Source organism: Pectinophora gossypiella, chromosome 14, assembly GCF_024362695.1.
Source record: "Pectinophora gossypiella chromosome 14, ilPecGoss1.1, whole genome shotgun sequence".
In the NCBI taxonomy this organism is placed as follows: domain Eukaryota; kingdom Metazoa; phylum Arthropoda; class Insecta; order Lepidoptera; family Gelechiidae; genus Pectinophora; species Pectinophora gossypiella.
The window spans coordinates 8,225,245-8,249,888 of NC_065417.1; the positions used below are offsets into that span (position 1 = coordinate 8,225,245).

Consider the following 24,644-nt stretch of genomic DNA (forward strand, 5'->3'; position numbering starts at 1 on the left):
ACAAACAAACGAATGTGTATGGAACTTCTTTTGTGTCATTGGACATTTTGCTATGAATGTTTGTATTTCCCAGTCATTAGGTATATTTAAGAATTTCTCGTGTGTATAGTAAAGTTATGCTTCATACTAACTCCGCTTCATTGAGAAAAGGCTGTACGGTGCCTACCCATATAAAGACTATCAGCTATGCCGTAAAGTACCTACTTGCTACAGACTATGAGCTAGTATCCTGATAAAAGATATCGAGATCTATTCAGTACATTATTGAGTCGAATATAATAATGCGTAGAGATAATAAATTAGGGCCAGTAATAGCGACTCATCTCGAATGTCTGCTCATTTGCGTCGCTCGACACTGAGACACTTCGCAGACAGTTTATTTTGGCCATTCACTACATATATGCACTGTAATGTATACCCACAGTACTACCACGACGTCTGGACGAATATAGCAAGTTCATTTTACGGCAATGTCTACAGCTTATTCGGGATGTGTGATTGTTTACGTTAATAACGTTCCTTTTCTTCATAGAATATGCTATAAAAAGTAAAATAAAATTACAAAGTTTCATCAACTAATTCAGAATTGCGAATTGCAGTCCAGTCTAATTGTCGTTTGAAATGTTGATAATTTGATACGCTTGTAATTTAATATGTTACATAAATACTAAGTATTTGGTAATGAAATTCCTTGCATGCCTATGCCTATTTAAACGCAAGTGGTAGACATCAGCGATGAGTATTTAATATTAATAAATGTGTAATGTATAAAAAGAAAAGGTAATACCTACCTATAAATGAGCAATGATGTCTGGTCGATTCTCGGTTTGTTCTTTTTAGGGCACGATGACAACAATTGCGTCTGGGACGATGAGAGTTTGCACAGGGGAGGGCGAGGTCAAGAGGGGTGTCTGGAGAGCACGCGACGCGTCCTCGGTCTGCGCTCACGCCCTCTACCGTTTTTTCCGTACGGTTATTGAACCGTCTGGGACCCGAAACATGATTAATTTGAATTAAATCAGAGTCCCTCGCCCGGGCGCAGCTATAAAGTATTTCTAAGTCTTCGCCGAAATGTTCTGCTCGTAACCGAACTCTGCTAAAGAAAAGGTAAAGCATAAACTTTCAAGTTTCATGCAATGATTGTACGTAAAAACTTTTAAACAAAATAAAGAAAGGAAGAAAAGAAGAAAGAAAAATGATTTGAGTTAAAATTCAACAAAACGCTTTCTGATGTCAAAATTCTTCCATTTTTATATGGTTTCTTTCTACAATGCTTTACGTAAAACAAAGTCAGAAAAATGTTTACCACTCGAAAACCTCTGCGGTGTAAGCTATTATGTTACAATGTTTCGAAAAACATTAAGGCGGTGTTGATACAATATTCACATTGCATGCACCATATAATGCTCTATCTCTGCATGTAGTCTGGGTTGTAGCGTAGTGAGGGAGTTCGCTGCGTGCGTTCACCCGGGGGCGCCGGGCGCTGCCCTTAGCCCCCGCTAAATACTTTAATTTCGCCCTTTTCCCTGCCTCCTCGCGTCTCGCGTCTGGCGAGACTCGAGAGCATTCTGACACACTCCACCTGCCCTCGGCTTCAACTAGCGAATAGCTCAATAATTCTACTCAAGTAGTAGCAGCCTAACGTTGTACAACAACCGATTAGTATTAAACAAAAATAAACAAATAATTAAATAGTCCCCGAAACCTTTAACTGCATACAAATGACCACATAAAACCTGTTTATCGACATAACTTCCTCAAAAGGTATTTAAGTTGGGGCACATTGTACTGTGACCCTCGTGAACGTTGAACACATTTTTTGCACGGCTAACAGCTAGTGAGCCTATAAACGTTAACAAAAATCTTAACGAGGTATATAATGGTGTAATAAAGCAATAAAATTCAAAGCATGAAGCAATTATTCCACCCTATGTCGGCGCGACATCCGCTTATTTCGGCGCTCGCTCGGACCGGGGCGGCGCTGGGTGCTCCTACAGATAATTGTGCGGTTCGCAGCGAAATATTGCCAGATTTACGGCTCTCACATCAACAAGGAAAATTTGCGCTTTACACAACCTAAACCCAATATTATTAATGGTATTTTCCACGTGTTTAACCCCACTCTCATAATTTTAACTGGAATTGAATTAATTTGCAATTTATTTAAATGGTTTTTAATGGTGGATTTGTTAGGAAAGCGTCTTGCATTAGGGCACATGTCACTTACCAACAGTGAGATTGTGGTAAAACGCGAAACATACATACATTAATAAAATAAAAAAAAGTAATTAAAAAAATATCTACTTTAAAGTCTGTCTAATAAAAAGTAACAAATCATATTTGTTGTATATTATAATGTTTGCATAGAAAATCTGAAGTTAGCGCAACCTGCTACAGTAGGTAATACTGAAAATAATATTACGCCAGTAACAAAGTACCTACCTACGTTATCAAACCACTGGAATATAACAGGTATTAATTCGTATAATATATGGGCGACACACCTTCAACCGTTTTTCAATTTCCTTTTATTTGCGCTATATATCGAGTTAGAAACGGAAGATTCCTTATAATACCAGCATTATGTCAAAAATTGTTGACTGTTTTATGACCAAAACTTGAAACTATGTATTCCCTAACTAATAAAAAAATAATATAATAGTAGTTTCTGAGAAATTCGTACGGCCAAACATCATACATGCATACCTACATTATCAACGATAGGCTAATCCCTTATCACCATAAGGCTCATTTAAAGTGGCTACAAGTTTCTGTCGTCTTTTGATTACTTGTGGCGAACATTTTTAAAAATATTTCTGTCATAATTATCAATTTCGTGGTAACTACTTTCTAACTTATCGCTTTTAAAACGTCTGTCATACATACATAAACATCATACCTACACAATCATTTTTTTAAACATGTTCTTAATACAAATATACTCTTATAGAATATTATTTATAATGTCGTGAATACTAATAATAGAAGATAAATACTCTAGGCGCATACGCACGACCACATCTTCTAAACTTATCTCACAATGGTGGGAATATTATGAGAAAACGTGTAAACTTTTCCTTCCTCAATATAATAATAAGATATAATGCTTATAATGAAGCTCAATACTGACCATATTTATGACTTAGTATAAAAATACATAATATTTCCTCATGCTGCATTCCCGGACCCTAATAGTTTGTTTTTGTAAAGATTAGATTAAATTAAGTACTGTAGTACCGTACCGTCCATGCAAAACATATCATCTAAACGACGTGTCTGGTGAGTTGCTATTGAATTTGTGTGGACACTGGATAACATAATAGTTATGATGATTTATTTAGAAAACCAGTAAGTCGAGCACAGAGGTCGTCGCGTCTCGCCGCCGAGCCGTCTGCTCACCTTGGGTGAGCCCATCGTGGGTACATCCGCCGTATCAAGTGATTTATATTTAAATATGTATGTATCTTATATCTCTACAGCGCAGAGTGGCTCCATTACTTTCACTCGGTGTCCAAATAAATATAATTTAAAAACAAGTTTCGAAATGCGCCGCATATGAAAACGTGAGATTTTCTTTTCCAAAACATTGTCCATGTTATTGGGGATTGGACCCGTATTTATACAATTTATGGACACGACACCGTATCAACAGTTAGTATGGATATCATGCGGGTCGAACGGACACAATTACGTCGTCCACGCTTTGATTTTCAATAACCACCCACATGTATCAGAATTACTGTAAATAGAAACTAATTAAAGTTCATAACGGGACGAAGATTGAATGAGTTTATAACTTTTACTCGTTCCCACACGAGTTACAAAGAACAATTCGCGCGCTTTTTTCGCAACAGCGCATGAGTAGTATTAGCGTAGTAAACTGAGAGCACGTGTATGCCGATAACAGTGCAAGTACTTGCAGAAGAGTACATATTCTTGTAAAATCGATTATCCTTAGGTCTTGGTGGGCTTGCTCTTTCAGCCTTACGTAGCCGCCATTAGAACTCAAGCCTTGTTTTGTGTAGTAAGTACCTACAGCGAGGCGGCTATGAAATTGGCTCGTGCGACTCTTTTACACGTGGTGTACGCTACACTGCATCTCTTATCAGAAAAAAGTTACAATGTTGTGTGAACACGAAACCAATGAAATTTTCTATTATCGCTGTGAACTCGAACGAAAACAAACACGAAGAATTTGCAGCCGCCGCACGAGGCTGCTGGGGGCATTAAATCTGATTAAATAGTGCAACTTCTTTGTTTATTTTGGTATTAATACACGTTTACTTTATAGAGTACATTATCGTAAAGAAAACAAATTCCATCATTGCATATCTATACAATCACCGCATAGCATACCAATGCAGCGGCAGGTTTTGCGTCAATCGAAAAAGATATCAAACAATAATTTACCTCAATTCCTAACCTGATGTCGAAGGAGCATAAATAATTTGATTGTTTTTGTGTTGCGGCGACCCTACAGTCTCGACACTAATACGAAAATGCAGTGTGAGTTGGACTTCGACCCGCAATCGCGGCCGCGGCGCGTGCGGCGACGCAACACACATTGATTATAATATGTTGTGATCACAACATCGCTGACGACCTCGTCGTTTGATGTGTATGATATCAATCATACACAGAGGTCGCGATAATATTATATCAGCTTTCTAATAAGACAATACATGGTTCATGCAGCGGATATGGAATATGTACTTTTTACATAACATTTATAACACGTAATGTTGCGATAAATATTTTTACTATAAAATTATAGATAGTTAGTACAATCGCCACTGCATCCGTTACAAATTGTAATAATTTTAGAAAAAAATATATATCACGTAATACTATAGTATTGACTACAATCGGATATGTATCTCATGTTGGCGACGTACTTGTGTTATGTTTTTCCCATGCACTATACAATACTAATATACATTTTTATTCGGTTGAGAGACCTCAGCGCTCCCCATTTGTCCGGCCAAGTAGTTAATGCCATCCGCGGCAAATCTACAAAAACACACGTCAAAAACATATATATTAAATTAAATGTCAGTTACTTTAACGTGTATTGTGTTTAATACACTCTCCCATGCGTTTATTTGAACCCATTTACCCTCTGCGGCTAGTAGATTGGGTTTCACTTAATATTCTATGTCAATACGAATCCGTACAATTTTACTATTTACGTGGCTTAGTTTATTCAAGAGAAATATCTTGTCTAGTTATTTAGTCTGACTAAATATCGATATAATGTGACGTAGTAAAGCTTGGAAAAAGAAAATGGAATATCTGGCAGAGTAGTGCAACTACGTCTAGATTTAAGTTAAAACAAGGTCTGGGAGTATTGGAAATTCGTATAGTTTTGTTAGAAAAAAAACGTTGATTGACGTTTCTTTAACGTCCTGCTGGGCTCGTGGCTCAGTTCGTGGAATGGAAAACAGATCAGCAGGGCGGACCGTCTGCTGTATTTATATTTTCATTGAGTCGCGCCGCCCACCGCCACCGACGCGCGATGCAACTTGACACGCCGACAAAATCGCTCTGACGCCTTCAAAACTTTTCCACAATATTCTACATACGAGTATTTATTCAAAAACAACACTATCGAATTTCCTCCAGCAAATATTTATTAGCCAAAGCCAAGGGACATTCTTTTTTAAGACGGACTCACGAATTGAGATGTAAGGGAGCACTGACAAAGACGGAGGAGGAAACAACAGTGCCACCGCCACATATCCCAAGGGAAATATAAACCATGTTAATTTAATACTGCTCCTGTCCTCCTCACATTATTACATCTGTCTCAATGGAGTTACCAGGATGTTTGGTTTTGCGAAGGGGCATAATATTGAACATTAGCTTTACCTCTTTTTTTTGTAGTAAGTTTAGTCTACCGCAATATTGGTCGCGTTTTAGGTAGCATTTTAGGTAGGCACTAGCGCTGAATGGAGTCTCAATCACTTCATGTCTATAAAAAATTGTTTACCATTCCGGCTGTCTATCGCTTAGTTAGGTGATCTCATCGGTGATGTGTGTTTAAATGCATTTCCTGTTCGATCATCCAAGTGTTTAAACTATTCTTTTGTGTCTAAGTGATGGAATGCAAACAAGAATAAGAATACGAGCGTCGCGACGTCCTATTGTTGGCTCGGTTGGCGTCGGCGATGCATCGCGCGACGGCGCGGCGACCGCCACCGCACCGCTGCACGTCGACGGCTCATGTTGCGGCTAAATGCGGACGCGCAGAAATAAACCCAAACAAATAACCTTATACACCAAACCAAAACTTTGCGACGATCCAATTCTTAAGATACAATTTTTTTGTTGCAAGTGTTACTGATTATCTGGAAAAACTACTGACGACGACAAATAACTCAAAGTCACTTTCAAATTGGAAAGATGTCCCGGCTCAAATGTGCGATAACAACGTTGATCCCGGCTTCTTGAAGTGAAAATAATTCTAACGATAGCATCTTGCGATAGGAAATGACACCGGACGGAAGAACACACATCGTTATAAGAAGAATGTTATTTTTCTGCTCACATTAAGTCGAAGGCAATAAATAGTGTAAGAAACCCAATTTACTGACTGTTTGAGTGAAAGTTATTCTATAAGAAATAAACTGACTTCGAAACTTATCTAATAAAAAGTAATAAATAATATTTTGTTGAATACAATGTTCGAATCGAAACTCTGAAGTCGGCGCCAATACAGAGTCGGCCGAACTATTGAAGTCGGTTAAATAATACCTACACATAAACTGGGCTAAATCGCGTCAATTTCATATCTTTTAATTTGTGATTGATTATTATAGATATACTTATTAACGGGTGCCACCGTAGGAGCGAAAACTGCAAGAAACGGGTATGCGAGTAAACAAGAGACGGCTGTAAGTAAGACAAATCGTCCGTTTGGGGCGGCGACGAAGTTTACCTCGGAGAGATTGATCGCTCTATCTGTCTTCCGTCGGATTTATTTGAATGCATCACCACTATGTCACACTTTCGGCGAACGCTGCAACTAAAACCAATGTCCTCATCCCGTTTCATAGAAATAAAAGTTACACGCGTGATCCATTTATTTCTAATCTAGTACGCGTATTTTACTTCTAATTACTGATGCCGAGCATCTATTTAGAGCATGTGTGTCACATCTTGATGATGATGAAGTCACAACATCGGTCATATTGTTGAGTTGTGACTTCATCGTATGAACAACCTAGTTAATGTATGCTTGAACGTTTATCACGAACAAAATGTTTTATGTAGTTTGCCATAAAGAGATTGGAGAGTGTCAATTTGGGGAGAGAGCTGTATCAAGTGCGGGCTGGTCTGCAGTTGTGTACAGCTGGTGTAATTAGGGTAATGTTTACCGTTGCGCCGCCAAGGCAATGAATCACGAGTGGCGTGGGCGCAGCCAACGGCGACCAAATCAGTCCGGTCCTGCCGACACACCGCTTTTAACCTAACCCTATAAATAATGTTTTTCTGACGAGTAGATATGACGCCAGCGACTGTGGAAAAACGCTTAAAATAACAAACGTCACTTTGTTTATGTACCTTTGTTGAGATATGACGAAGCAAAACTCATTAAACGCGATTTTAGTACCGGTACGACTACAAAAAACATTCAAGGGTTTTTAACCGACAATAATAAATAAACATCGAGAATATTCTTACCAACTGAATTTCCCGTTGAGATCAAACTGCCAAATTGCATTCGAGAAATAAATAAAGTTGTTTACGTGCATGGGGTATTAATAGTGATTTAATACTATCAACAGTAAATTAAAGCATTGAGACCGTGATTTTCAGATGCGTTTCAAGGTGTAATTTCATGTACCGTTAACGCAATTTTTCCAAAAACTGTATATCAACAGCTCTACTTTCTGTAGACAAAGTGAACGCAAACCTGTACCTCCATATACAGTCAGATCTGCCGACAAAGCCTGTTGACTTTTACGAAAGTATGGGTGGTTAAAAACACGGCGGAGAAAATTATGGGTGTCAAGTACGAAAATAAAACAACAGTCATATATACAGCTATTCTACAGTTACGTCATCAACGGTATCAGTGTTTATAAATATTTTTTTATTCAACGTCCTGCGATCAGCATAAAATTACATCACCGTGCGCTATGAGCGTCATCTTATGAGGTAGTTCGCAACAGTGTACGCGTATAAAACGATTGAGTTGTGTAAGTCGTGTTCAACATAATAACATTGTGTACATTGGCGTTGGTTTGAACTCGTGATCGTGGCAGGCGCCGCGCCAAGTCGTCGTTGCAACGGCGGCGGCGTCGGCGAGGTCGCGTCATCCATCCATCACATAGCTCATCATCTGCTATGAATAGAACACGAGCCTAGTGTACCATACCTCGAATTCCGTTCACTGTAAACAATACCGTCATCACAGAGTAAAACCGAATTGAAATTATTACAATACCATTCCCAGAAATCTTCAATCATATGTTGAAATATCCGAGATGCATCGAAGTGTACTCGTATGCGATAACCTATTATCGGAAGGTCGTGTTTGTAAACATAACAGGTTGGCCTCACATTCACGCCTAAACGGTTTCATGACGAAAGGTCGGATATAAATATATTAACCACAATAAATCAGGCAATTTGAGATTAATGAGATCACAAAATATCTATCGAGATTATTAAAAGCCTTTTAATTAAGTAGTTAAAAGAGAACGTAATAAGTATAGGTCAGAAATTCAGTGACATATAAACCTATACTTGATGGTAGTCAATAATAGAGTTAACGCCGTACCTGACTTTTAAAATAGCAATAATTTTATTTGTTATCAGAACCATAAAATATTTACTTAATATAGCTGTGCCGAATATTTTGCATAACACTCATTTAATCTTACTTAAATATGTTGTTTCTGCGATATAATTTCGAAATAGTAGAAAATCTTATTTTGGATGCACATTAAAATATATGATCGTGTTTTACGAAAGTATGTTAGCCAAGAACGAATAAAGTTCAGACGAGTAAAAACGTCAGGTAAGGCGGTAAACAGTAATATCAAGTCTACGTATACAGGGTGTTAGTGACATCGTAACGAATACTGGGGGGATGATTCAGACCATGATTCCCCGTACAAGTACATGGAGGTAGCCATACAAAATGCGTATGGGCGTTAGTGACACCATAACAAATACTGAGGGGGATGATCAGACCATAATTCTGAGTTGATATCAAGTGGAATTTCCTGTCGGCAAATATATGAAAATTTTAGTGTTTTGTTTTTAATTATTTTCATATTCCATACTTTTGCGACAGAAAATTCCACTTGATAACTACTCAGAATCATGGTCGGAATCGCCCCTCAAAATTTTCATTACGATGTAACCTGTAACCCTGTATATTATGCAATACTATAATGTTTTAGTAAATAGGCCTCCGAATTTTCGGCCTAGGGGAAAAATGCTGCTCAAAATACAGCACAGAAATACAACATTGCATTGTAATGCATGACATTAATAATATTTGGTAGGTTACGTATCTTATCTCTCCGACCGAGATATTTTAGACTGAATCAGACATTATTTTCTGATACAATCTCTCGAGGTATCATTGAGTTGAGCTTGGTAAAACATTCCTATTTCGACAAATTACGCGTCAACGTTCTCTAATAAAACAAATTAATGAGCCTTGGTATATTTATATCGTTGAAGGACTTAAGTACGATTCTTCAGTAAACAAAGCAGAATCAAAAGATAAACAAGAGTATAAATAAATAAGTAAATGATACACTGTAATATATGGAGTTGGGTAATGTTGTGAAAAATGGCATAATGGCGAAAACTCAATATGTCTATTTATTTGTCTCGTTCACGAAAAGGAAGGTGGAGCAGTGAATTCATTAGATTTACGTCATTAATGACAAAGTTCCTTGAGATTTAATTACATTAAGCCCCTAAATTACGCAAAAACGAGGATAGTTATTTTGACGTCGAAATAGTTACTTGATAGACATTTAATTACATTATATTACGACAGATATACTTAGGCAAAAGAGACGCGAACGTCATGATAATTTGGTACAGAATGAAATCACTATTGTTGTAAAAAATCTGCATAAAACCATCTATACAGTTCAATGCTTTGTTATTCTTTTATTAATTGTCACGTGACCACAGTAGGAGTATATTTGGGCTACAGTTTTTGTGGACTGTGTCAGTAACCGGCTCGGTCAGTCACCGGCATGGTTAGGTGATCCAAGGTCTGCGCAAATATGGATTTTATGTGAACGATTACTGCGTACCTCGCTCAGCCTCGAGACATTGGCCTCAAGAGGCCTCGCATCAACTCGGTTCCCGTGTAACCCGACCAAATACGTTTGTATTAAGAAGCCAAATTATGCTTTGAAACGAATTCGGTGAATCACGAAAAAGGAAAATCCTTTGATGTACCAGGAACCGTACCTACTTTTGAGTAAGGTTTTATGCTTCAAGTAAGCGGACCCCGTGGATGCGATTAAACAGTATGACAAAGGCGAAGAAATATACGATGAGGAATGTTACAGATGTCTTGATCAATACGATAATGATCCTCTTAAGTTGTATTCATTTAAGTAATTGCAATGTTACGTTTTTAATTGTCTTTACAATTATCGTTCTAGTTTATGGCGTCAAAATACTTCGAAACAAGTTTTTTATTTACCTATAATAATTACCTGTTATCTGTGACAAAAAACAGCAACTCATTAAGGATACATTACCTTACAAAATTAGAATTCAAAACAAGTGAGCACACAAGTCAATAACAAATTGAACAGGTTTTAAAGTTCAATTAACTTGCGGTTAACGATACTTTCGAATTTGCTATCTTAATGTCAAGAAGAGTAAATAAAAAACTTCCTTGTTTTTGTTTATCAAATTATATTATAAATAAAAAGAAATTCGTTACATTGAAGTATCTTCAGCATATAGAATCAACGCTACAACGACGACAATTCTTACAATGACTACTTATTGTGTTTGTTCTCTTTATTCATTACATTAGATGTATTCAATTCGTATTCGTCATCAGTGTCTGTTAGGGCTGCCCTATAATCACCACAAGTGGTTTGAGCAGGCTCGATCTTCCGCTGTTCATTGTATATCTGCTTTGTACTGAACTTTAACCAATTGTAATGAGTAGTGTCCTACTTAGCATACCAGTTACATTACGCACGCTGAGGGCATGAACGATCCGACAATTACTGAAAAATATTAGTTTAACTTCACGTGTAGTGTAAAGGAAACTTCGTGTAGCGTATTGCAAGTTGTCGCATTCAAACGTGATAAGGACGTGACTGTAACATCTGGTCTATCATATCCACATCCCAAATGTACACTAGTTCACACTGGTACTCCACCAGAAAGCAACGTCTCATATGTTGGTTTTGTGACGTTACAAGAGATTACAATAAAAATTTCCCGCTAAAACGTTCTGAGCGGAAAAACAAACTTCTTCCACAGATAGCATCAAGCACCGAGTGTTTTTTGTTTAGTTTTTCAATCCTACCTACTTTACATTATTATACAGGATGTTAGTGACATCGTAACGAATACTGAAGGGGATAATTCAGACCATGATTCTGAGTTAATATTAAGTGGAATTTTCCGTCACAAAAAAATGGTCTGAATCATCCCTCAAAGTTTTCGTTACAATGCCACTAACACCCTGTATATCACTACGTCTCCCTGTTCATCTGTTTGTTCATAGTACGCTTTTTAACTCTGGAACCAAAGTTTGATTTATATTTTAGTTTATAGGTATGTTTGTAATAGTTAATGTTACATTATACAACGTAGGAATAAGTATCACGTTACCATGGATAGAGGAAAGACGGTCACGGCAGTCGGGAGAGGGAAAGTTTATGAAGCTACGTGAGCGAAGCCGCGGGCAGGCTCAATTGAATAAATAATGGAATCATTAAAATCGAATTCCCATTCGATAACGTAACCATCAACGTTCCCAGAATCTTATCGTGTAGATTATTTGTCGTGTATTTATTATGAAATAATAAAATAAAGCGCCGATGTCGGGTGTCTGTCACGTGTCGAGTGCACATGCCAGACAATTTGCGATATGTCCGGGCGATTTCGTGCTTACCGCCAATAGGCGTCGTGATCACGCTTATGACCATGACCTTATGAGTCAATCAAAATTATACCACGTTACACAACATTACAAAACATTTAGCTTATTCCCATCCTACAGTAATCAGAACAAGTGCACATTCCAACTTATTTGTTTTAAACTTTTAGGACATGTTTGTAAAATCCGCTGCGCTGCGTAATATATTGAAAGTGAATTAATTATGAGCATACAGAGACACATTGTGTTGGAGCCCCCGATACTGTTTTCAATAGCACAAAAGACGTCAGAGACACGACAAATATTGACAACGAGCGACCCAACTATTGTGAGTCGCCATTTTCTTAGGCGGCTACACACATTACAATGCGAAAATTTACACGCCTAGTTACGATGTGTCGTGTGATTACGTCAATACCAAGTTAAAGCACGAGGATTTTGTACACATCCTACTTTCACAAGGTAACTTCTCAGATTAGGATGTTAGCTCGTGCATCATCATCATTGGCCACAAGATAGATAGATAGATAGATAAAATCTTTATTTAGGTTTAAGACGTTACAATACAGTGGTTGAGATAAAGATTTTATCTATCTATCTAGCTGTAACGTTTGTTGCAGGGTCTCCTGTGACTTATCAAACCAATAGCAAGACAACAGGAATAAAATAGCAGTTCGTGTAAGACTAGAAAATAATTGGTAATATTTTTTTTTTTATTTCCAGTAACTAACTTATAATTGCCCAATTGGAACTGGAGGCATTGCATTCTGAATTCGTATGTTCAAATTTCGCAGTGGGTCCATAATACCTGGATTTGTTTTAATTCGAAACCATGTATGTTGTAAAAGCGACATACCTAACCTGCTCAACAGGGAAGGAAAACATAACAACAAAAAAAAACATGTGATTAAATGACCGGCAACCTAACCATTTTTCATCAGGTTGAAACATCGGATGGCAGTTGCTTCTGTAAAAAGTCGGTTCTTATTATTTTTTATTTTTTTCAGATTAGATTAGACTACGGAATGACCGCAAAAACAAAGACAAACCTACCTATAGGTAGTCGAGTCAATGATCAGGGACTCATTTCGCAGAAACAGGTCCGATTTTTATATTTAGGGCTGTATCTTTGCACCGTATTAGACTATTTTGTACTGCTTTATTGACTGAACCACTAACCGTAACCATCTAAAAAGTAGAACAAGACTATAAAGAAGAACTATGTAGAAGATTATTAGATATAAATCTCGCAACAAAGTATCTCTTCTTCAAGCATAATTTCATTGACCCTGTCTTAAATGCAATTAAATATCCTTGTTAATATACCAACATCTAAGATTAAACATCTTGCGGTAACGTTAGGTGAGGATTTAGGTTATTCGCAACAAAGCTATGTAGTTAATTATTTTCCTTAAAAAAACTTCACACGTCATTTGGCAATAAATTATACAATATCGTTATTATCAACAAACATTCTGAAGTTTCGTGACCTTCACATGTTAATGTTAAAACAAATTGATGTTAAAATAATGTTATCATTAAATAATTGTTATTATTAATTTGTACTGCGTGGATTTTGGAGTTAATGAGACGTTATTTCAAAACAAGGCATTGTTTGTTCTGACTTCGCTGTTGATATTAAATACCTACAAGTAATAAAAGGTGTTTTATGTTGCTTGTTTTGAAAAGAACCAGATAATTACAGACGACCTTATTGAAAAGGCAGGAGTGTATATTAATGTCGTACAAACCATATCTTAGAAATCAACTAAGAGATCATGTGCTATCGAGCGTAATATGTAATCTGTTAGTATACAGCTCATGGTATCTCTCTTATAACACCAGTACTAAGTCTACTATTAACTCGAGGATCCCCTCATGTCGATAGTACTATTAGTAGTATTAGTGATAGTTTAATAGTATTAGTAGTATTGTTGTATGTTGTTGTGCAATAAAGTATTATTGATTGATTGATTGTACTGTATTCATGTGTTAAGTCTGATTGTTGAAATTTAGCTCTGTGCAATAAAGTATATTTGATTTGAATAGTGTACGAGTGTTAGTAATGTACTATGTTAAAGTATAACCTACCCGAACAAATTAGATAGATAAGTTACAAATCAGAAAAGGTTACACCTTTGTCCTACCACTAAGGGTTTAGCGCAATGCATATTTTTCACGCGATCACGCGGTCGACATGGCTATGCGATATAACTAGTTTATTATAAAAAAATCAAGAAATCAAAAAAAAAGCATAATGGAAAAATAGGAACTTCGACCTGGATGATCACCGTGCAAATCATGATCATGTCATGGCGCTTGCAGGCGTGCGGCGCTTGCGACGCCACCCGTACCTTGCGAATGCGCCGGGCGGCAGGCGTACATGCGCACTCGCGCTTACATATTCGTAGTTTATTTCCATTCAGCGGCGGCGCCTTCTTTAACACGTAAATGGGTTCATCGACCTCGACCTTGGCGCCGCGGACGCAAATGTATATTGTCTTGAACACACACTGAAATAATAATTATGTAACGCAATTAATTAACAAACACTTCAGCACTGACAGCCGCAGAATTGCTGTTCCTTATCTTATCAGCAAATTAATAGCATTGTATGATACTTGTTTAATAAACATTAGAGTAATTTAGAAGGGTACCAAATAAGTACATTCTTAAAGTGTTTCAAATAGACAATATCAAATGAATTATTAACTAGCCAAGCGGATCGGTCACCCGTCTCGAGTCTCGACGTCTTTGTGGCATCATTAAGTCATATTATTTTGATGAAGCTGTTATTTTGTATGAATCACCAAAAAATATCCCAGACCATTGATGGATTCATATGAATGTCGTCAATGAAACATCCTGGTCGAAAAAAACAGTTTCATTAATGCAATGTATAAACTAATATTTGTTTATTTTTGGCGTAAATCATTAAACGCGTCTTACTAATCAAAACATATACAATAAACATGGATTACAAAACTGTTTACCTATTTATCTTTCCCAATATCTAATGATTGTAATCTCTAACCAGCTACGGAAGTATACCTAAATCATTGAAAACAACATGTGGTTTGTTTTGTCAATGACGTATATCTATCTATCTATCTAGGGTAATTTAGGGTAGCTCTAGCCATTCAACAAACACAACTGCATTTATCTCTACGCTGTGTAACGTATGTACTCTACCAAAGGCAAAAAAATAACTTTAAAAATTAAAATCCGACTACGCAAAAATCACGCTCAAAAAAGTATGAAACAAGAAAAAAAATAGGTATATACAGGCTTAGAAGATATCCGTGATAAGCAAACTCTTACGATAAATTAACATACGACACTGCTATAATTTCAGAGAAATATACATATCTTCTTGTTCCATACTTTTTAGAGCGTGATTTTTTCGTAGTCCAGTTTAGTTTTAAAACTTATATTTATTTATAATATTTTGGAGTCTTATTTATTAAGATAACGTGCTTCCGATACGTGTTTTGTGCAAGATTTGGAGATAAAACTTATCCGGAACATGTCTGAGTAGTCATGTTATCAATTCAACATAATTATCGAGTAATTACAAAAAAACTTGCAAGTAAAAGCTAGTAATATGTACATATTTAAAATGTGCAAATTAAGCCCTTTCATTTGATTAATACCCAACACACTAGCATTCGAAAAAAATATATTTTGTCCTCACTTTAATTCCTCTAGAGGACGCCACATTGAATTTAACGTGACGCGACATTACAACCGGACCATTAAGACGCATCTATTGACACCTCATTTGTTAAATTCTGATAGGTGGTTTAGAAGTTACGCTGGAACAGACGTACATGGATATACATACACACATAGCGGCAAACACATAACCCTCCTTTTGTTCCCCGCAGTCGGGTAAAAACCATGAATGATTATAGTAAATTTTTAATGTACTATAGTATTGTTATTTAGAATGAACAATTTACGCAACCAGGTGTCGGTTTATAGGTCGCGGCGAGTGTGTCGGAGGCTAGGCCGTGGGTCTGCGGGTCGGCGTCGACAATACTTTGTTAGGGCTGCCATACTCTATTACTACTACAAAAAAAAAATTAACCCGACTACGGAAAAATCGCACTCTAAAAAAGTTTGAAACAAGGAAATAAAGTTAGGTCTCAATAGTGATGTTTGCTTACTGCGGTAAACGACTACTACAATATAGTCTACTATGACATTTCAGGTCATGAAATCTGTGTCCAGAATCAGATCATGAGTGAACTAGGTCAACGTGCAGTGGGGGTAAATATTCGGAATTGATACTACTACTAAGTACTACGAGTACAACATCTAAATTTAAAACAATGTTACAAGTTACAACTGTGTTGGCTTAACATCATCAATAACCTTGGCATGGCAAGACTCAGGGGCAACATAACAAATAGCGTATGACGTTTAAGTAGCACACGCTGAATCTATTGGTGGGGATACCACCAGGTGGTTACGTCTGCGTCTTGTGAAGTCACAACCCACATGATAAGAACGCGTATTTCACCTGGAATACCAGCTTCACTCATCAACCCTGGTGTCAGGGTTATTATTTAGCCGCCAAAGGCCTCTGACATGGCTCATATAACGACTATATACTTACATCAGTAAGAAGTAACCGGGATCAACGGCTTAATGTGCCTTCCGAAGCACGTATCATCTTACTTTCGGACAATCAGGTGATCAGCCTGTAATGTCTTAACCAAACTAGGGATAACAAAGTGATTTTTGTGATATGTCCCCACCGGAATTCAAACCCGGGGCCTCCGGATCGTGAGTCCAACGCTCAACCACGGTACACGTTTGACTATAATCTCACCTATTAGTAAGAGACGATGTCACTGAAGGTAGGACATCTAGCAAATCCCTATTCATTCACTCTTGCCTTGAGAACACCAAGATAATGTTTTGAAAACACAGACACGGCAAGCAGTTCCTATTCTTCACAATATTTGATATTTCTACATTTAAGACTATTTATAGTTTTGCATGATAGATGTAATCATTTACACTAGCTGTTATTTTTTTTTGATAGCTAGTTACTGGTGTGGCACATGGATTTGTTTGTACCTACTTATAAGATTTTACTGCGTGCTACACTCAGCCAACCCTATGTTACGTGGGAACGCACGTTGCCTACACTATTCCCACGCGCGATGCTGCGCCTGAGTTTCGCCTCGGGCCCGGAAGCGAAGCGCGTGCGACTCGCTCTTGCTGCTCAGGCAACAACAAACCTCTTTAGAACACCATTAGATAACGTTAGAACCCGTTAAGTACCTACATTCGTATCTATTACAGCTCGCCAAACAATATAATGCTTTGATGAAAGAATATTTAGACTTGTTTACAGTTGACAAATGAGTGCCTAACGTTTTTTTATCAAATTGTTCTTGATGTTGGTTATTTTATTGTTTTTGTTGAGTATTTATGGTAAATATGAAAGAAAGAGGCAAGTATCATATCATGATGCGTGGTAGCGGGAGCAGGCAAGCGGAATGTGACTGTTACACCGCAATAGTGCGGAACTAACGAGCCGGCCGCCTTTACACCGAAGGGTCATCAGCACCAGCGAGGACTAATAAGAAACGCCTCGGTGATCACGTGTAACAAGCGACGCGCAAGCTTACTGACTACTTATACCACACACCTTATCTCATCATTTTTGACAGCATTCGTTAAAAGAAAGTATCACAAAGTGGAAATTCAACAACATATTGTTATTGTTGTGTTTGAGTACATAAATAATTTCGTTAGCCTTACACATACAAGATACATGTACGCCTAATAACTAAGCACGTGGGCAACCTTCAACGGATTGCTCATAATAAGGACAAGCCAATTTTAACGGTCAGCCAGTACAAACAATGTCAAAGTGGCTTCAACTAATAATAAGCTGTCCGAAACTGTGGCTTCCGTCGTCTTCATGTCGCGTCACGCGACATATGGTAGCGTGACAGAACGTATCTAGTGCAATGTGATTGCTTAATGACATGATTCACATGACGGGCGGGTGGTGTTTACACGAACATGAATGAGATAACGCGCAACAACAAACATTGCACAATGACAAACATAAAAACAAGAATAATCGCAGGTCTTTCAAAATACCGACAATTACAAGTACAATATGTACATCACTATCGCTAAAGGAGCTAACCTGAAACATCATGACAGCCTCTAGGACACTTGTTATTCACAACAGACGATCTAGATATATCTAGAATAATCATCTGGGTTTTAAACAAATGTTTGCCAAGCACAATACACAGAAATCTCTAGCATAACATTCTGTTAGCGTACCTACCAATAATGGACAGCTTGGTTTTACAAAAGTATTAATTAAATTGCGGAAGTTTCGTTAGTCTATTGCAGGTTTGCGGGTAAAGAAGACAATCAGAGTTTGTGCGCAGTAGCGTGCAGAACTGCAAGTCATAAGCCTGGAGGTCGGCCTTGCCGCATCGCATTGTTTGGCCTTTGTCTAATGCTCATGCGCCTATTCTGCCAATTGTATACAACCGTTTTTGCACACAAAATAGAAAAACATAAGTGACGTCCACAATAGTGTACAATTTAAAAAGTATATTGTTAGTAACGTTGAAAAATATTGGATCGGGTCCAATGTTTTAAGTATTATCTAACAATATTTCTTGTTCGACGTGTTTGTTGTCACATGCGTGTGACTTGAACAGTACCTAATTGTAGTCTTTTGAAAGATTTGTGGAGGAAAATATGTATACTGGGTGTTAGTGACATCGTAACGAATACTGAGAGGGATGATTCAGACCATGATTCTGAGTTAATATCTAGTGGAATTTTCCGTCGCAAAATTCATGAAATTTTGAGTTTTGTTTTTAATTATTTTCAATTCCATATTGTGCTTTTAGCTGCATAGAACCCAAATTTCAATAAAAAAAACAATAATAACAAATTATCGAAAATTTTCGATGTAATGGAGACAACAGCTGCTCGAACGGGTCAATGGCCACACGCACCGCGCGCCGCGCGCCCCGCTCCGCACGCCCCGCTCCGCGCGCCCCGCGCCGCACGCCGGCGGCGGCGCGGCGGCGGCGCGGCCTACAAAGTAGACACTACGAACCGATCCTATTTCTTTCTCTGTCTATCGTAAATTATAAATTTATTTTATTCTTATTCTTAAATGGACGGATAATCAACAGGCATAAAATTTATGGAATACACGTCAATTTTAAGCAGAAATCTAAAACAACCGACAGAATTAAGTTGACAGCACACGTCAAACGGTTTGCATACCAGCGAGATACCTTTTTGATTCGACCGGGTTATTCATTCATTTACTCATAGGAATCGGGGCCATTATCTACCTAAAACAGTTGAAACAGTAAATAATTGTATTCTTTGTTGTCATTAGAATAACTAACAACCAACTAACACAACCACCACAGATTAGGTAATTAGTTACCTACTATGTCAACCATCCACCAACTTAGTATTTAAGTACCTACGCAAAACCTCGCTACACAAAAATCGAGCGAGATCGCGTCTAGAATTGGGCGGACACTCCGCCAGAGTGTTGCCTATCGATATTCTATCGATACCTAGTTAAAAAAAAACCAATAGTAGGTACCTATCGATAGATCTTTTAGATCAATATCAATACCCATTATTGTTACAAAGCAAGACCTATCGGTACTATCGCTAGTATCGATCTAAATGTACTATCACTACTTTCGATAGTTTAGACAATTTTCAAGTTCAACAATTGATAATCTACCTATCGATAGTTCGGCAACTCCGCCGCGTAGGCAATGTCGGCATGTTCAAAGAAAAAAATTGTCCGAGAGGAGTGATCTTATTTTTCTTGTTACATGTTGGTACCGAGGTACTAAGTACATACTAAGTTATTCGTGTTTTAAATCTCATTGTTAAATCATCAGTAAAGAACTAATTAAACCTATCCTGTTCTGTGTACAATATTCATGTAACGGCTACGTGCTTACATAAGTACCTAGTAGACGGGAGCAACGACTTAACGTACCTTCCGAAGCACGGATCAGTCCGAAGACAATCAGGTGATCAGCCTGTAACGTCCCAACCAAAGGCCTTATAAACAGATTTTTGTGATATGTCCCCACCGGAATACGAACCCGGACCCTCCGCATCCCATCGCTCAACCACTGGACCACATAGGCCAAGAAGGTTCTAAGACATAATTAAAGGATCCGGACGCAAGACCTCCGAGTTAGGGCTTGTTTGATCTGTCTTGATGGATACTCGGACGTGAATAGCCTCACGGATCAAGGGCAACGCGCGCCAATAAAGTAGGCATTACGAACAGATACTAGGTATTTCTTTGAGTTGATAGGTATCAAGTGAAGTTTCCTGTCGCAAAATTCATAAAAAAAATAGATTTTTTTCAGTCCCATATTGTGTTTTAAGCTGCATAGAACGCACATTTAAAATAAACAAATAAAAATTACTAATTATTAAATTTTATCAATGTCATCAATAATAATAATAACGTATCTACAACTTCAGCTATGCGCAGGTGAATAACCGGCGCACGGGTCAAGGGCAACGCTCGCCAATAAAGTAGGCATACGAACAGATACTATTTCTTTCTCTGTCACTTGCACCATAAACATACTTCTCTCTCTCTGTCTAGTCGTCGGCTCGACTCGGCCGCGGCCGGCGCGTCGTCGGCGCGCCTTTGATGCTTTGCGCTAACGCCGCCGCGCGCTTCCGCTCAGTCGAATACTAAGCTTGACCCGAATCGCGTGATGTTTTTCGAGGATATTTTTTTCGTGTTTGTGAGTGTTTTGTGTTTGTTTTATTCTGTAAATGAGTAGTGTCGACTATGATGATAGATCATAGACCATTTACTGCACAAAAGTATGGAAGATTGTTGATGTTTATTAAAGAGCAAGGTGTTGTGTTTGTGAGTGCGTGTGATACCTACCTACCGCGGAGGAAACGCGATGTTGCATACCTACGTGACGTGACATGTTCTAGGGTACCTACCTAGGTACTTTATCCGAAGGAATAACAATTAAGGTAAGGCAAGAGTAGGGTTTTTATTGTTAATAAGTTAGGAACGTTTTAATAACTGGTAGGTAGGTACCGTGCGTGAAAAATCGTGGCAGTAGGTGTTCTACTTCAACAAACTCAACATTTTTAAACGTTGCACCACTAAGCATCTAAATACAAGAGAATGAAAACTCCTACCTAGATACAACATCGTATCACGCACGCACGCGTAACGTAGCCGCGTTGTTCGAATTACATTGCGGCACAGTAAAAATTGAAAATCTTAATTAAACATTTGCGACAAGAAAAACACCCACCATCGTTTTTAGTACAATAAAATAGGCGTTCCATTTTTTTTTTCGTTACGATGTCCCTAACACCCTGTATATAGGTACCTATAAAATTGGAAGGTGAAAAAACACAGTAAGTGTAAACAGCAGAGAACAACGCGTGACCTCGTTAGAGTACTTAGCGCCCTTGTTATGAATATTTATTTCCAAAACACAATAAGGCTTAAAGAGTATTATGTATTTTCAAATGTTATTTAGATGTTATAAAAACGTACCTCATTTTACATAGGTCGATGGCTTGAAATTTTAATTCTATTTGCACCGTTCGTTCCTTTGAGAGAATAAAAACAACATGCTAATGTCACCGACAAAATGACGCAAATGCGTCATTCAGTGAGATGAAATGCTGAAGTTCATTCACATTACCAAGTATACTATATCATTCGGATAATACAGGTAAACATCTATTTTTGTACCACACTTTCCGCACTGACAACGCAAATAACAAGTTCAATTGATTTCGAAATATACAACCATATTGAAAAAACTGTCTCAGAAAGACTGAAACTGTTTCTGAAAAAAAAAAACGTTCATGCTCCTTATTATAGTTATTTTTAGACAAAATATATCTCATAATCTTATCCACTTCTCATCTATTAGATAAACAGGTATGTTAAAAAAGCACAGCTATTTAGCATAGTAAACATAAACTCATTCTTTAATGTAGGCAAGTATTTAAAGGGTATTTAAAATATTAATTTGTTATTCATTCAAACAGAATCTAAAAGAATTACATCGTAATTCAAATAGAATGACAAAGATTTAAATAGATGAAATGAAAGCAGCTTCAATTTTGAGTAACAACGATCTGCCACCTTAGATTAGACACGAAGTAAATACTGATCCCTAATAGATTTCCACGACGTTACAGATTATACCTAAATAATTCAAAAGCGACATGGAGGTTCTAAGTCTTTTCTAAGTCACAAGTTTTTCTTTTTCCATAAACCAAGCAATCAGAAAAGCAGAAATAATCCATTCAGACAACGTCAGTCAACTAGAGTTGTGATACATAGTCTATCACGTCAGACGATCTAAGGAGATGTATAGGTATATTAGAATACTTTCAGCGTCTGGGAGTGCTGAATTAGTAGCGTAGTGAGGTCATGGCCCGTCTAGACTGTACTAGTACTACCAAACGTAGTCTAGACTACAATATTTACAATTTCACACGCCACTCCTTTGTCTCTTACTTTACTTCATATTAGGGTTCGCTGTCTGGGTGCTTACTTATTTTACGGTACAACTTTTTAGTGTCAAAAGTAATTTACTTTTCTTCAAAATTGATACCGCAACATACAATCGTAAAAAAGATTTTTTATGTACCTTATTAATGTAACGTTAATATTAAAAATGCCTCAATATCATATAAAAGAGGGGCAAAACAGACAGTACTTCAAGGTACTTCACTTCAGAACAAACCAAAAAGTCAGTACAGTACAAGTCCGCTCTTATGTGGAGTACTGTTGTCACTTTAGGAAGACTGCCCGCTGTCATTTGGCTGCTTTAGACTGTATAGGGTAGGTGAAGATTAAGAAAGGAGAATGGGCGAATCTGGTGCAAGAACCTCCACTGATGAGACTTATATGTAATGAAAGCTTATGCTTTCCCTATGAATCTGGCAAAGTACTATCAGATTCTGTCCCGGGGTTCTTTTTTTACGGCCATGTTTGTCCTGGCTAAAAATGTGATAAAATACAGTGGGAGCTAAAATCGGCTCAAGATTTGTTGCTGGATAACAAAGTCTACATAAATAATTATGTATCATATTGTATATCATTTTAAAGAGGATCTTTTCCAGAATCCGAAACATAAAAAAAAAACAAAAAAAAAATCTTTTTGTAAGCGAATTATAGTCAATTTATATCTGCAGCGCCATTGTTTCTCGGTAGCTAAGTTCAAGTTTCATGCATTTTACCCCTTCCAAAAGTATCTTACCGATTTTTTTATATTGCTTCCGGAATTTGATCTGAGTGATAATAACAAGAAAAATAAATAAACACCTCTCCGATAGAGACCGGCTAAGCTATTGCCTATTGCAAGAAATCGTCATCATTAGCAAGTCATTACGGTATTGCATATTATAAGCTTATCAGCAACTTGGAACTTGGTCCAAGAACCTCCACTGGTGAGACTTGCATGTAATGATAGCTTATACTTGTCCTATGATTCTGGCAAAGTTCTATCAAACTCTGTCCTAGGGTTTTTTTACGGCCATGTTTGTCCTGAGTGTACAGTAGTGGACTGCAAAATCACCTCTGGATTTGTTGTCGAAAAACTATTTAACTAAGTCTATATACATAATTATATATCATAATGTATATCAATTTTAAAGGGAAAGGTTATCAGAATCAGAAACACAAATAAAAAAAATGCATTATGTAAACGACTTTTAGCCAACTCACGTCCGTAGCACCATTTTTCTCAGCAGCTACGTACGAGTTTCGCGCCTTCCAACCTTTCCAAAGAAGCCCAATCATTTTTTCCTTCTTCTGATATTACATTCTTAACCTGACAAGTGACAACAAAGAAAAAAAAAAAATAGATACCATTCCGATAGAGGCCGCGTAAGCTATGGACCTATTGCAAGATAACGTACTCAAAGGCTAGTCATTATAATCCAACAGACGTAACATGATTAGAATGCGGCGGGACGGAAATGTAGTACATCGCCTTATGCGAAAGAGACGAAATATGTGTCTCTTTAACACTAACAGCAATACAACTATACAACTATACAGCTTAGTACGAGAGAAACAAGAAATAAGTCATTCTAATCAAGATGCAATGCAATGACTCTATTGTATACAAAAGAAACACATTAAACAAGTTCAGGCAATAACTGGTGCAAAAGGCGGCTTTATTGCCAAGGTAGCAATTACTACCAGGCAACCTTACGTTTACGATACGTTTGTTGTACCATTCGGCATTGTTTATAAGACAAGATATAAGCCTGGATTAATAAAACAAGATTGTGGTGAAAGAAAACAAACTACATTTGCGTCCTCCCGCATTCTAATCATGTTACGTCTGTTGGATTATAATGACTAGCCTTTGAGTACGTTATCTTGCAATAGGTCCATAGCTTACGCGGCCTCTATCGGAATGGTATCTATTTTATTTCTTGTTGTTGTCACTTAGTCTTGTCAGGTTAAGAATGCAAT

General features: G+C 37.5%; 1 protein-coding gene across 1 annotated transcript in view; it reads right to left on the reverse strand.

Annotated features, from left to right (window-relative positions):
* Positions 1-24,644, reverse strand: part of LOC126372338 (3-phosphoinositide-dependent protein kinase 1) — a 75,345-nt gene that overhangs the window by 23,641 nt on the left and 27,060 nt on the right. The gene's annotated exons all lie outside the window — the stretch shown is intronic.